Genomic DNA, 16,506 nt, shown 5'->3' with positions numbered 1-16,506 from the left:
TTATCCCGCATTTCTGACTTAATAACTCGCAACTGCGTGTTATAAAGTCAGAATTGTGAGATATATGCACTAAATTGTTCATTTATATCTCAAAATGTTTTACTTTATTTCTCAGAATTGCAGATTTATTTCCCAGAATTGCAGATTTATTTCCCAGAATTGCAAGTGTTTATCCCGCGATTCTGACTTAATAACTCGAAATTGCGTGTTATATAGTCAGAATTGTGAGATATATGCACTAAATTGTTCATTTATATCTCAAAAATGTTTTACTTTATTTCTCAGAATTGCAGATTTATTTCCCAGAATTGCATATTTATTTCCCAGAATTGCAAGTGTTTATCCCGCAATTCTGACTTAATAACTCGAAATTGCGTGTTATATAGTCAGAATTGTGAGATATAAACCCTAAATTGTGAATTTATATCTCAAAATTTTGCCTTTATTTCAGAGAATTGCGACCTTTTTCTCAGAATTGAAAGTGTTTATCCTGCAATTCTGACTTAATAACTCGCAATTGTGTGTTATAAAGTCAGATTTGTGAGATATAAACCCTAAATTGTGAATTTATCTCAAAATTTTACCTTTATTTTTCAGAATTGTGACTTTTTTTCTCAGAATTGCAAGTGTTTATCCCGCAATTCTGACTTAATAACTCGCAATTGCATGTTATAAAATCTAAATTGCAAGATTTAAACTCTGAATTGTGAGTTAATCTTGAAATTTTGACTATTTCTCAGAATTGCAACATTATTTCTTAGAATTGCAAGTGTTTATTTCACAATTCTGACTTAACAACTCCCAATTTAGAGTTTATATCATGCAATTCTAAGAAAAAAGTCAAAATTGCGAGTTTTTATCTTGCAATTCTGACTTTTTTTTCTCACAATTGCGAGGAAAAAAAAGTCAGAATTGTGAAATAAAAAGCCACAGTTAGCTTTTTGATTTTTTTTTTTCAGTGAGGGAAACGGACTACAAACCTGTCTATTTCAGGAAAGATCATAATCTGGCAGACTTGAGCAAATGAGTCACTGTAGATCTTCACAAAACTTGGTGTAATCAGCATATGTAAGTTTCATTGAAAAGTTAAAAATTTTTTTAAAGTGTACTTTTTTCTAGTGATCATGAGAGCTGTAATTCATCAAATGATGGACAAGAGTATATCAGGCATGTATCTAAATGCGTTGTGCAGTCCAGTGCGCTTTTTTATTTTAAAGTGCTGATTCATCTTATGATTCATCTTACGTATTTTCCACCATACAGCTCATAAATGCTGAATAACCTGTAGATCACCTTTCTATTATTGTAACATATAATTTATTTGCAGATACTTTTAGATTATTTGTGCGTTTTCCCAGCAGGTATGTACTTTAATAAGGATGTAAAGCTCACGTTTCAGGATGAGTACACAATATTTATTTTGAATAACGGGTTTTGGAGTGTATACTCTTTGTGTTGACGTTTACTCATACTAGGTTAACAGATCTTTTTATATCTTTCACAGATCCCTTGCTGTGGAGAGACTAGTGGAACAAACATCCAATGCTGCAAAACTAAGGTGAGCATGTCCTATTCATCTACGTACTTAATAAGATTCACTGTATTATCAGTGTCTTAGTGTTACAATTATATTTGGCAGGTCCATAAAAAAAGCACCCTTTACTCCTGATTACATCATGATATTTGTAGATTGGTCCAAAAGGGCAGCTTCTACCGCAAGCGCCGGCATATTAAACACTCAAACTGTAATCTGTCTAGTTGTTCCTCCATGAGTGAAATCCCATTTGTATTCATCTGCATGTACATTGGCTGTGTCCTCAATCACTGTACGCTCCAGCAGTTTAAAGCCTGTCAATATTCATCTCATCAGCACTCCCACTCTCCCTCAGTGCTTACCAGCCTCTTAAAGGGGAAGTAATGGCTCTTTGTAGAGTCTTAAGATGGTAAAACTTAGGGTTGGGTTTTGACACAAATTTGACAATTTTAATTTAATTCTGAATCACAAGGTTGCCATTTGATTCAATTTCTGATTCGTTTGGATTCAGTATTGATTATTTTGGATATATATCAGATACAGTATGTGCCGAATTTTCCTACCTGATCTCCTGGCTAAAACGTACCTGTGGGAACTTTTTGCAAGACGTGAAATATGTACCAGTAAGTACATATCACTGCAGTTTCCAACAGAAATGAACACTAGAAGCGAGCACTTGTAATTGCTTTTGTACACAGTTATGATTACAGCTCCATATGTTTCGCTTTCCAAACGTAACAAGCTTTCTTAGTACACTGTAAAACTTTTCCCTGTAAATTTACAGTACAATACTGGCAGCTGGGTTGCCAGCCACATTCTGTTTTTTTACAGAACTACAACTGTAAACTACATTTACAGTATTGTACTGTAGTTGCGAGATACAGTATCATGCTGTAATTTAATTTTTGTTTACAGTGTATACTGTAAAATGTTTCCCTGTAAATTTACAGTACAGCACTGGCAGCTAGGTTGCCAGCCACATTCTGTTTTTTTACAGATCCACAACTGTACTGTTATGCCACTTAATTTTACAATATTGTGTAATGTGTTATTTGTCTTATACATTGCATTGAATTTATTGCACAGAATATAAGTTACCTTAAAACAAGAAAAAATGTTTACTTTTTTTCTCCATATCAGTTGTCTCAAATGAAAACAAAAGTCTCAGAATTTAACATGTTTATTTCTCAAAAGCAAAGGCCAGAAAATGTCCTTATATAAACATGTTGGCTGTAATGTCAGCTGTATGAAATAAACTCACTTAACAGTTAACAGTACATTACCAAGTACTGTCCACAAATTAACTTCCAATGAATGGAAAGGTTTTTAATTATTTTAAAATTGTGCAAAAAAAAACAAATAAAGTCAGGAAGGAAAAAACGCATTATATAAACATGTTGGTAGAAATGCCAGCTGTGCTTCTGTATTGCAATTAACAGTTAACAGCATTATTAACCATGCAGGAACCTTACTTCCCTTTTCAGTCCAATTACAGTGGATAGTGGAAGTGTCTAAACAAAATTCCATTCAAAGTCTGTAAGTTTTCTCAGAAGAGAGGAAACCTGTGGGTTCACAGTAGTGTTCTTTTTTTGCACAATTTGGCCAGTCGTCTTTGAAGTAACTTTCCCTTTCTTGGCTTTAGATCCACGCTCTGGGTTGATGTCGAGAAAGCATCTACAAGGCAGAAAACAAACAAAAATTAGTATTGTGTTTATGCCTATTTTTATATCTCGCTCTTAACGAGATGTCTTTCAAGAATTTGTTTGGATATAGTTATATAGTTACACCAAAATTAAAATTTTATGCTACGGTCTTTGCACTTTACTGAAAAAACATGGATCAATCAAAAGTTTCTATTTTGTCTACGCTAACCATATTCTGCTATAAATATAAATCACATACTTCTGTGTACTCCCAGTTGCTTAACCAAGGCTGAATAATGTGAATGAAAGTTATGCATAATACAGGTATGTGCCAAAAAATGAGAATATCGAGGGAAAGTCCATTCATTTCAATAATTTGTTTCAAAAAGTGAAACTTGTATGTTATATTAGTTCACTACACACAAAGTGAAATATTTCAAGCCTTTATTTGTTCAAGGTGCGTGGCATGGAGGCGATAAGTCTTTGACACAGTTGAGGTGTTATGGTAGCCCAAGTTGCTTTGATTTTAGCCTTCAGCTTGTCTGCATTTCGGGGTCTCTGTTCCCTCATCTTCCTTTTGACAATACCCCATAGATTTTCAATGGGGTTTAAGTCAGGCCAATCAAGTACAGTTATTCCATGACTATTAAACCAGGTACTGGTAGTTTTGGCTTTGTTGGCAGGTGCCAAATCCTGCTGGAAAATAAAATCATCTCCAAAAAGCATGAAGTGCTCTAAAATTTCCTGGTAGACAGCTGCGTTGACTGTGGACTTGATAAAAGACAATGGACCCACAGCAGCAGATGACATGCTCCCCAAACCATCACTGACTTTTGTGCCTCTCCAGTCTTCCTCCGGACTCTGGGACCCTGATTTCCAAATCAAATGCAAAATTTGCTTTCATCTGAAAACAGGACTTGGGACCACTGGGCAACAGATCAGTACTTTTTCTCCTTAGCCCAGCACAGATGCTTCTGACATTGTTTTTGGTTCAGGAGTGGCTTGACGCATAATCAAGCTTTTTGGAGATGATTTTAATTTCCAGCAGGATTTGGCACCTGCCCACAAAGCCAAAACTACCAGTACCTGGTTTAATAGCCATGGAATAACTGTACTTGATTGGCCTGACTTAAACCCCATTGAAAATCTATGGGTTTTGTTTGGATTTGTTTTTTTTTTGTCTTTAGTCCATAATCATTAAAATCGAAACAAATAAAGGTTTGAAATATTTCACCTTATGTGTAGTGAACTAATATAACATACAAATGTCACTTTTTGAGACAAATTATTGAAATAAATAGACTTTCCCTTGATATTCTAATTTTTTTGCATACCTGCATTGTTATTTTACACAGTTATTTTGAAAAACAAATAAATATTACAAATAAATAATAGTAGTAATAGTGCAACTGAACTGTATTATTAGGTGTCAACAATTGTTAACTGGGGAAGATCAACATTCTATAAAAAAAAAAAAAAAAAAACTTTGTTCAAAATTGAAATCTGAAACATTAAAATGGTTTCGGTGTAATTTTTTATATTTAATGTCCTGAAAAACATATGTATTTTAAAATGTTCTAAAGGACATTACTAAATAATAAAACATATAAACAAAACAATATACATCATTTTCAGAAATTCCAAGTGTACTTAATTTTTCACTTACCCTGTGTAGCAAATGAGACTGGCTAATATCATGGTTGTCCTGCTGCCCCTGAATTACCGACTGAATTACAGATGATGGGAGAATGTGCTTTACCTGCAATTTGAGATAAAACAGAGCCATATTCTTCAAAAGAGTGATTTGTTTGCATTATCTGCCAATAGTGCAATATGCAACTGCTCTTCACCATCACCACAATACATAAACAAATCACACAGTGCATTTGAGTCTTCAGCCACATTGCATTCCTCACCATGTGGTCTCTGCACTAAAAAGTTCAAATGTAGTATATTATGATGAAGCCTATCTGCTGAGGAGTTGCGGTGATACCTGGATATATGTGAGTTCTGTGTTGATGCAAAAGAAAAGCTTTTATTTCACTTAAATGGCCTTTGATATGAGACTTCAGGTGTAAAATGAAGTTTCTCAAATCACTACATCTTTCCTGACAGACACCAATGTCACAGACTAAAGTGTACGCATTACCTATTAATTGCTCAGCAGACGTCTGTGTGTCCCTCTTTTTGTGATCCCTCAACATATGAGCCTTAAAAGCTGCTAACTTTTTGAATCTTCTGGGGCAAACAGGAATAAGTTACCACATTTAAAATTAGCATTAGGAACATGACTATGCATTTCCATGTGCTGACAGTATGATAAGACCGATTCAAATGCACTATCACAGAACTGACACCACATTATTTTTATGAACAAGTTAATTATAACTGTAAGGGTATTTATGATAAACTTACCTTAGCGCTCCGTTGATCTTCATCAGATTACTCAGCCTGAAATAAAAAATGAATCGAAAATCAAACACAGGTCGTGCAAATGGCATGATAAATGTTTACATTTTAAATGATATATCAAAGTTAATTGCTGAATAACGTCAGTTGACTACAAACTGAACTGTTTACCCGAGGTTTATCCTACGTGTACAGGCTAATTCACAACGAGCTGACCAAAGAGGAATGTATACCACGTCACATTATGTGTAACATTACAGGCTAAACTACGTAAATCACAACGCTTATTTCGGCCATTATAATTTTGATGTAACGTAGGTGTCTAATCGTCGAAAACGACATGATTAAAACACCGATCCAAAAACAATTCCACTCGTGCAAACAGTTCAGAAGAATGCAATCGAATAAAACAGCAGTGTCTTACCGTGTCGATGCTCAGGCAAACATTCATCTGCGACCAACTTCATTTCTTCTTCGTCATAGACAAAATGTATTCTCCCCGTCTTTTTGCTGCATTATCCTCTAATTTTTAGCTGCGCCCGTAAATTCACAGGCAGATTAAACGACACATTTTAAACCTTTAAAACTATAAACTTTAAAACTAACTTAAACGACTAGCATGTCCGGTTTTCACACAGTATGTAACGTTGTTCCTATTTTGTTCGTATGAATATCCAACTAACAAATTAACTGCTTCAGTGGCACTGCACTGGCTCTGCTCACATTTTAAAAGAAAATGAGCGCGAATCAATCCCATAATGCAACATTTACAGCCTGATACTGTATTACGAATTTTGCCTGTTGAAAACAGAAAAATACTGTACATTTACAGCCTTTCTGTTAAATATACAGTCTGATACTGCTATATAAAAATACAGTACAATACTGTTAGAAATTGCCTGTAAATTTACAGTAAAGTTTTACAGTGTAGCTTAGGTGGCACGAAATTGGACTTTGTACCCAAGAATGCAGCATCCTTGGGTATGAAATCCCGTGAAAAACATGACTCATGATGAAAGAGCTAAAAAACAAGCTAAAACGGCATGTTTGCAATTTTGCTTTTGCTTTTGTTCATACTTTCGAGTAGGTTTAGGTGTAGTGCAAATGGTACGTTATTTGAAAATGGAGAATTAGAGTTATAGTGCCACTCAACAGACATTTCAAAACAGAACTGCGGCGATGACAAGTACAAAACCAGACTTTTCTGTGCATTTAAATGTAGAGTAGTTAAATAACAGGAAACAGGAGGCCTGTCTTTGCAGGTTATTTGTCTGCTTATTGTGCATGCCAATTAAAAGCGGAAAATATCTGCCGCTATGGCAAGCCGTTTTAGCATTAAAAACTCCTTGCCATACTAGTATGGCAAGCCGCTTTAGCATTCCATCCTTGTTTGTCTTTAATGTTTTAAAACATTCCTTCATTATTGTAATTATTGGTGAAAATAGTCGATCCGGAAGCTCACATTGTGTTGAACTATAGATCTGCTATTTTCAGAACTTAAGTGACACTACCCAACAGCAAAATACTTACTGACCTACATTTATTTGTTAAAAGACTACTTTTTCCCCTTTTTTTGACTAAAACTAGACTAAAACCTTTTTGACTTTTCGTCGACTAAAACTAGACTAAAACCTTTTTGACTTTTCGTCGACTAAAATTGGACTAAAACTATCACATATAGAAGTGACTAAAATTTGACTAAAACTAATAACCATTTTAGTCCAAAAGACTAAGACTAAGACTAAATCTAAGATGGTTGTCAAAAACAACACTGGTTTCAACTGTTACTAGACTTTGCTGCCAGTAAAATAGGTGTTGATTTTAGCCTCAATTTTATCAAATAAGTGTGTGACTATGTGTGTTTCTCTCCGGAAAACAGTTTTGTTCATGGCTTTTGAGCATAAGGGCATGTTGTGCAACCTCTCCATGTTGGCATCTGCCTGATTTGGCTTCTACCAAGTAACAGATGGATTTTACAGCGTTTTCTCCTCCTTTTCAAAAGTTAAACTTGTTTATTTTGTTGTTCTAAATACGGACGATTGTATAGTTGGACTTTATTATTTGCATTAAAGGAGAAGTTCACTTGCAGAACAAAAATTTACCCCTTTGTCATCCAAGATGTTCATGTCTTTCTCTCTTCAGTCGCAAAGAAATGATGCTTTTTGAGGAAAACATTTCAGGATTTCTTTCCATATAGTGGAGCTCTATGGTGCCCCTGAGTTTGAACTTTAATGGGCTCTAAACGATTCCAGCCGATTCCAGGAAGAAGGGTCTTATCTAGCGAAACGATCAGTCATTTTCTAAAAAAATACAATTTATAAACCTTTTAATTTCAAACGCTTGTCTTGTCTAGCTCTGCGCAAACTCTGTGTATTCCGATTTAAGGCAGTTAGGGTAGGTTGAAAACATCCATCTTATTTTCTTCTCCAACTACAAAATCATCCTACATCTCTGTTTTACCTTTTTTGTAAAGGGCGTTTGATCTTCTTTGCATGTTCACTTTGGAAACACTGGGTCGTTACTTTTGCAGTGATGAAGGACGGTTTTGAAGTTGGAGGAGAAAGTGAGATGGGAGTTTTTTGACATACTCATCTTTCGTCTTTCGTCTTTCTTCTTTCTGAAGAATCTTGGATGCCAAGGGGTTGAGTAAATCATCTGTACATTTTTGTTCTGGAAGTGAACTTCTCCTTTAACATTGTTTTTTCCAGCTTTCCATGACTAAATAATAGCACCTACTAGTTGAGATCCACTGTGGTAGACTGTAGAAAGTTGACGGTGACACACCATTCATTATTTTCTATTTCAAAGCACATCTTTCTCCCTGTGTTTAGTCAAGCGATGGTTTGCTGTTTATCTTGTCTAATAGCACACAGTTCCCGCTCTAGATCACCACCCACTGACTGATACAGCGCTAGAACCGTTTTGGGCGCTGTTCCCTCACAGTTTGCATCAAAGCTTTGGTGCTGAATTGAAGTGAGAGGAGGCAGAACGTGGGCATGGAGCATTGCAGTCGTTCACCTCTCCTCCTCCTATTTTCCCTCTTCACATATCCTTCACTCTGCTCTGTGCGTTCCTCCTCATCCGGTGGGACTTGCTTTAACAGCCGCATAAATGCACTATGTTTCTACAAGGACGCCTGCTAGAGCTCAGCTCTGCCAGTGCAGGAAGAAAGTCTGTGTGTGTTTGTATGTGTGTGTTTGTATGTGTGTGTGTGTGTGTGTGTGTGTGTGTGTGTGTGTGTGTGTGTGTGTTAAAGTCTGCTCACTGCATACAGATGTCTTGGATTGAAATGGATATCTTGCACCTGGGAGAACAATTGAAGCGTCTGTGAATGCAAACTCACACTCACACACGAAAAACACGGTGTGAGTTATATTCTCTTTAGCAGGAGCTGACAGGCCTGTCTGGATGAGTTTAGGAAGTCAGCTAAACTTGCTAGCCTGAATGTGCTAGCTTACCACAGACAGAATGAGAAGGAGATTTGGAGAAATTGCAATACTTAGTGTGACGGACAAGCCTAAGATGTATAGAGTGTGATTTGAGCTAAAGAAGCTCAATTTATTATTCAATTTTGTGATATTAGCGTGTTTGATTATAACAAGTTCAGCCTGTTGGGCACAAAGCAGATCACCTCTATAGAATTAACGTGGTAATAGCATTAAAATATACCCACCTTTTTCTTGCTGTAAGAACTTCCATTTGTACATTTTACAGGCTTCTGGTCTCATCCGTGTCCAGATATTTTTTTCTGTACAAAACAGCTTGTTTTCCTGCTTGATATTCCAAATTGGTGTCTTACCATATTATTTTAATTATGAACACACTAGTTTGTAGTGAAAACAGTTTTACCATTTACTGCACATTGTTATTTTTCCCATTATTTCTCTGTAGCAGATAATGAACAGAAAGTCTCACCCATAGGCTTACTTCCGCTTATTTCTAAAGTATTATTTCTTATTTCTGTAAATAGTTTTAAAGGTCCCATATTGTCAAAATCAAAATTTCCTGGCTTTTTTCATGATAACTAAGGTCTAGGGGCTATCTAACTACCATATGAGTTGCAAAACAGTCAATCCACAGTAAACTGCACACAGCCTGCTTAAAGTAGCTGTTCATTTTCACGAGCAGCTGTGACTTCCGTAACGATGTGACGTCCGATCTACTCAAGTCACCGCCTTCAGTCACAAACCAACGTCCCACCCTCCTTTTGTCAAACCCCCAGACAACAACGCATCCATTCCATAGAGCAACAACAACAACACGAAAACAAGTGGAGAAAACCCTGTTCAGTCGATGGATGTCACGCTACGATCATTACACAGGCTTCAGAACAACGTGAATATAAGAGACCAGTGGCACGTCAACTTCAGCCTCTTTCACACAGCCTTTCCAGTAAATACACGGATAATGTGTCCCACGATTTGTTCCGGAATTGTTTAATTTGGTTCATTCACAGCTGTTTTCCGGAATCTGTGCGTGCTTTACACACAAACCATAAAGACATGTGACGTTTGGATGTGAGATGTAATGCGACGCTTACGTTTCACTAAACTGAAACTAACCTGAACAAACTGTGCTTCAGCGCTGATAGTGAGGAGCTGGCTCTGCCTGCCTGATGATCGCTGCTTCATTCCACTTTGCACGTAACGTTATTTTTCGTTGTGAAGAGTCGCTTGATAACGTGCATCATTACTACAACACTGCCTTTAGGTTCTGGCTTTGGTTCACACAGTTCCCGTAATTTTCCAGAATCAGCGCGCATTGTGAAAGGGGCTTTACTAAAGCAACAGTTATGTAGCTTACTGCATTCGGTGTTTGTAAAAGAAAAAACATTAATGATCATTCTAAAATATCCTGTTGAGTATCAGCTCTCTCTATTGCTCTGAGCTCGCTTACGCTTACAGCATACATGACCGTAGTTACCTGTGATTGGCCTGGTTGTGCGTCACTCAGAAAACAACAGGCCAATCAGAAGAGAGGCTCATGAATATTAATTAGATGGGCCAAAATCTAGACCTATCTAAAGACCTATCTAAATTAGCCAAATTAATTATACTGAGATTTGCCTTTCTTTTTAAACATTAATGTAGACCTCTGTTAAGTTACAGTTTTAGTGTGCCTAACACCAATTGCATGAACAAGAAGATATGTAGACTGCTAGAAGTCATTATAGGGCATTTAAGACTTGTAGCATGTAACATTAGTCTCTCAGTACGTGTCTGGATGAGTCAAAATCTCTATTTTTAAAGATGACTCCCGATTAACCAAGAATTCTCTTATGATGCCTCTCTTATGTTGTTATCAGGTGGCCATGTGCCCAGAAGGAAGTGAAGTCTGAGGATTACAATTCTTTTGTTTGCACACACGCTGAGGGAACAAATGGAATTTTATGTATATAATGTGTGTTAGAGCTGGTGTGTCTGTATACATTTCAAAGTCAGCTACGCCTGTTTCTACTCAGGAATGTTGTGCTTGTTGTCATGTATTTTGACACACTATCATGTTGTTTACAGTGAGTGTAATCATTGTTTATAGTGAAACGCTTCTGCACATGGTTTTGCTGAGCATGTTGGATTTTAACAAGCCATGGGTGCGTGGCTGACTCGTGGATGTGACATGCAGTCTCTGCTACACTGAGCTCATGTAAGATTGCATTGCAGATGCTTGTAGATAGTGTTTGAATGGTTGCTGAACACATATCTGTCAAAAATGACAAATAATAGTATCATATACAGTGTTTGTTTCAATTTGACTGATATCTACACTACCCTTTCAATGTTTTCTGTCAGTAAGATTTTGTTTTGTTTTGTTTTGTTTTAAGAAGATACTTTTATTCCTAAAAAAAAAGGATAAGCAAAGTGATAGTGAATTTGTTGCATAAGATTCCTATTTCAAAAACTGCTGTTCCGAAACTTTCTATTCATCAAATTATTAAGTATAAATAAATGTGACAATGAAGACTGGTGGAGGAATGGCTGATGGAAATGTAGGTGTGTCATCAAAGGAATAAATTACATTTAAAATGTAATAAAATAGATATGTGTTATATTTTAATTTATTACAGTTTTTACTGTATTCTTGATCAAATAAATGTAGTTTTGGTGAGCATAAGAGACTTTCAAAAGCATTAAAAAACTTACCAACAGACTTCTGCATGTTACTGTACGTTTCAAAGTGTTTGATGTCTTTAGAAGTAAGTAATATTTAGTCTCAAAATAACATTTTATTGGTTAAAATTGTAATATTTAATGTTTAATGCATATTAAATATATACACTGCCGTTCAAAAGATTGGAATCAGTACGATTTTTAATGTTTTTTAAAGAAGTCTCTTATGCATATTTTATGCAAAGTTCCATTTATTTAATCAAAAATACAGAAAAAAAGTAATATTACAATTTAAAATATTTTTCTATTTATTTTAGTAAACTTTAATTTATTATTTAATTTCTATTTATTATCAAATAAAAACAGTTGTGCTGCTTAATATTTTTTTAAAACCTGTGCTACTTTTTTCAGGATTCATTGATGAATAAAAAGAACAGCATTTTTTCATAATAGTCTTTCCTTTTCTGACAATATAAGTCTTCACTATCGAAGAAAGAAAGTAAAAATGTACTGACCCTAAACTTTGAACGGTAGTGTATATTGTTACAAAAACTTTTTTTTAAATAAATGCTGTTTTTTTTAACAATTCATTTATCAAATAATCCTGAAAAAAAGTATCACAGGTTCCAAAAAATATTAAGCAGCACAACTGTTTCCAACATTGATAATAAATCAGGATATTAAAATGATTTTTGAAGGATCATGTGACACTGAAGACTGCAGTAATCGCTGATAAAAAAAATTCAGCTTTGCATCACTGGAATAAATTAGATTAAAAATGGATTAAAATAGAAAGCCACTATTTTAAATTCCAATAATATTTCACAATAAAACTGTTTTATCTGTATTTTTTAATCAAATAAATGCAGCCTCGATAATCAGAAATGTCTTCTTTAAAAAAAATTCTAAATCTTTCCCAATCCCAAACTTTTGAACGACAGTTTTATATTCAATTATTTCTTATAGTATTTATTTATATTAATAGTGAAGTATATCAACACTCACATTTCATAAAGGGAACATTGAATGCAATCAATCTACAATAATAAAAATCCATTCATTTTTTAACCCCCAAAAAACTATACAGTTATCAAGAAATGAGCCGAATGAGCAGTAGCTAATTATTATTTAAAGAGACATGCACAGAAACAAATCACTGTGAACAGAGCTGTTTTTGAAAATGTAAAAAGGGTGTTGTTTCAACAAGTATGTTTCAGACATTTCATAAAGACCCTAAAGAATCATAACAACTTGTGGAAAATAGGCATCCAATGTCCCCTTTATTTATTTATTTCAAAATGAATTAAAAATGCATGTCATTTGGAGTCTTGTTGGTTGTGTAAATAATTGAATGGATTGGATGTGTGATCAAAAATAAAGATATAAAATTCAATGCAGATTCAAACAGATCTATACTGTTCTCAGTGTAGTGTGCCTGTGCAAATGCTTATTGTGATGCATTTCTTATAGCATTGTTTTAGGTATGCGGGTATGTTTCTGCTCTCTCTATGTCCCAGAAACAGCCATGGCCTGAATCTTCTGGTAGCATTGAGATAAAACCGCCCCAGTGCTGAGCCTGGCAGGGGGACGATGATTGACCCAGTGCTGAAACAGGGCCTCTTTGAACTGTGCGCTGTGAGACAGTGGTGCCGGAATGAGTTTTAGAATCCTGGTGTGGTCCTGGTATGATAGTATGAAGGCCTGGCTCATGAATATTAATTAGCTCATGTCGACGTTGCCAGGAAGTCTCACTAGACTGTCACGTAACCTATTTAATATTCATGAGCCAAACCTTCACCTTGGTATTTATTCATAGATTCACGTTCTGTGCAGATGCACTTGAGTTGTATATAGATGTTCCATGCTGATTTGGATTTGAGATACAATATTAGATCAGCTTTACATTTGCGCATATATTTCCCTTTTAATAAACTGTCTAAGCAATGTAATAATCCTGAATCATGTTTAGGATTCAATTGATTTCGCCTATGGTATCATTCAGTTTCAGAGATTTTGTAGATATTCGTTGTTTATATGTAAAAATATGTATATGTTTTTCTCAATAGTTCTTTCTGGTCTTTGAATCTGATTGGCTAAGGAGGAGTGCGATATTGTAGTGGTATCAGAACTCAGTAAGTGTCATGGTGGACGCCCAAATTTATAAATTACACTGTTTTTGTGTCTCGGAAAGTAGTTTAAAGAGTTTTTAGGCGAGAATGTATATGTTTAGACTTCAAATATGCGGTTTGTTAATAAAGATAACGTCTATTTGAAAATTTGCTTCAGTGTTTGCAAGATGATGTGAGCTACAGGCTGTCAGCGACCGTTCAGCGCGACAGCTTCTGGAATTTGGCGCTGGTGATGATTTCTGTAGGATCATGTGACTGGAGTAATGGCGCTAAAAATTCAGCTTTGAAATCACAGGAATAAATTACATTTTAAAATATAATTAAATAGAAAACAGTTATTTTAAATAGTACAATTATTTAAAAATTTACTGTACTTTGGAGCAAATAAATGCAGGCTTCGTGAGCAGAGGAGACTGCTTTAAAAAAAAATGAAATTTTACTGTACAAAAACTTTTGGGTGGTGCTGTAGGTCAACAATATAATTTAATATCAGCCATTAAAATTAAGTTTAGTGTGGCTAGGAAATGTTTGGCCTGTATATTTTGGGTAACCTTGAGCAATAGTATAATGTAGCGTGTCCCAAATACGTCAAATTGAGAGTGGCTCCCTTGACATTTGCGTTACAAGATTTTGCTCTGTTTCTAGAGCCTCAGTCTCTCCAGCCCGCTGTAGGACAGAAAGGATTTAGTTGTGATGACATTTCTATTGTTCAGCTGCATTTCCTATGGTAATTCTCCATGCCCTCATAGAGGATTCTCTGAAATGGGTTCCATGTGGAACGAGACAATAGCAGTAAGAAATGAAGGGAGATGTGTGGAACGGTGTTATGAGAGTGGATGAAGAAATGAATTCCTACGTCTTTCTCTTCTGCTTTCTATCGCTCTTTATTGCCATGTAGAGAGCTGGATTTTGTATTTCCACCTCTTTTATCTATAAAACAAAGACTCACGCAAATGTCCAGCACTGCTTTGATTCTCTCTGTATGAAGCGAACAATGTGTGATCATAGGACACTGATGTGAGAGAAGAGCACAGTGGCCTTGCTGTCGTCAGACGGACAGACAGGGATACCCGCTCAGTCTGTGCAAATTTTAGGCACTTCAGCCAATGTGTGAATTATTTGCATGTTCTCTCAGTCCTGAATATCAGACAGTTAGAAGACAAATATTTGACTGCCATAAGTGGATTGATTTGGAGAGTAATGTGGGTACAGCAAATGAGAACATAGCATTTGATTTGTTGTTCCGAATTTACAGAAGCTTCATAAGAACATCTTTCATATGGCAATGGTTGTGTTTGTAAAATACTTGTAAAATGCAGTGTAAATGATTTGGTGGAGATTTCGGGAATGGAATATATTATATGACAGTATCAGCTTGGTTGATTAAAGGATTAGTTCACTTCCAGAATAAAAATTTCCTGATAATTTACTCACCCCTTTGTCATCCAAGATGTTCCTGTCTTTATTTTTTAAAGGTGCTATAGAATGCAAGTAAATTACCAGGAAATTTTTATTCTGGAAGTGAACTAATCCTTTAACCAGAGGTGGGTAGTAACGAATTACATTTACTTCGTTACATTTACTTGAGGAAATCTTTGGGGTAACTAGTACTTTTAGAGTATATTTAAAGATGGGTACTTTTGCTCTTTCTCAAGTACATTTATAGTGAAAAAACGTTACTTTTACTTCACTACATTTGATGGCGTTCCTCCGTTACTGTCCTCAGAAACGTGTCGTTGGAATTTTCATTTCATGTCTGATAAAATTGCGTTAATGCTGCTTTGTATACAGCGGTTACTATGGAAACCGTAATATTTCAGCACTCCTAAAGCGCCCCCTCGTGACAGAGAGTTAATTTTTCATTTCCAATACATTTTTTTCAGCTGTTTATGGTCAAATGATTGCAATTATCGACCCATGTTTTTATGCAGCAAACACAGAGTTGTAAATGTAAAGAGTTAAGGTGCCTTCTAAAAATCTAAACAAGTACAGTAATATTTATGTTTTAAATAAATATAATAAATTATATACTCAATTTATCCCTTTTAATGTTATAAAGGATGAAATGCCATAGTGAAGCATATATTTTTTTGTGAAACTGTATCTGAATTTTAAATCATGCCATTTTATGGCTTAATATTCTGCTTTACATTGTCCAATCCCATTACTGTTTATTTTACTTTTGCAGATCTTAAAAATGGTTATGAATTGCTTTAAATTAATATTTAAAAATTCTGCAGATACACTAAATGAAATAAATATAATGACATAAAATTACTTCCTTGATATTTGTTTATATTTGTGTATTAAAAACATTTTTGATTAGACTCCTATCTGATTTTCTATATTTAAAAAAAGGTCTTTTTTATTTGGGCTAGTTAAATTAATTTTCGGGCTACCAAAATCTGAAGAGTACCTGCCCGAAGGGCTACCAGAAATTTTGCGAGCCCTGTGTGTATATATATATATGTTTTCAAGGAGAGGTGTGCGGAAGCTTTCCAAACAGTTTTGAAATTCGGGGTCTTCACTTCATATCAAGAAGTAACTAGTAACTAGCTACTTGAGTACTTTTTACTTTTTTACTCTTACTCAAGTAACTATTACTCATACTTGAGTAAATATTTCCATAAGTACTTGTACTTTTACTTGAGTACAGATTTTGGGTACTCTACCCAGAGTAGATG

The 16,506-nt window shown here is 35.2% G+C and overlaps 1 protein-coding gene across 2 annotated transcripts in view; it reads left to right on the top strand.

Annotated features, from left to right (window-relative positions):
* The window catches only part of camkk1a (calcium/calmodulin-dependent protein kinase kinase 1, alpha a), a 117,559-nt gene that overhangs the window by 40,641 nt on the left and 60,412 nt on the right, over positions 1–16,506 (top strand). For both annotated transcript variants that reach the window (XM_073840383.1, XM_073840382.1), the window contains exon 2: positions 1,505–1,558. The gene's annotated coding sequence lies outside the window, so the exon portion shown is untranslated. The remainder of the gene's footprint in view (positions 1–1,504; positions 1,559–16,506) is intronic.

The sequence above is a fragment of the Garra rufa genome, chromosome 5 (genome assembly GCF_049309525.1).
Source record: "Garra rufa chromosome 5, GarRuf1.0, whole genome shotgun sequence".
Classification (NCBI taxonomy): domain Eukaryota; kingdom Metazoa; phylum Chordata; class Actinopteri; order Cypriniformes; family Cyprinidae; genus Garra; species Garra rufa.
The sequence above is the reverse complement of the archived record's forward strand: the minus strand, read 5'-3'. Positions and strand labels throughout refer to the sequence as shown.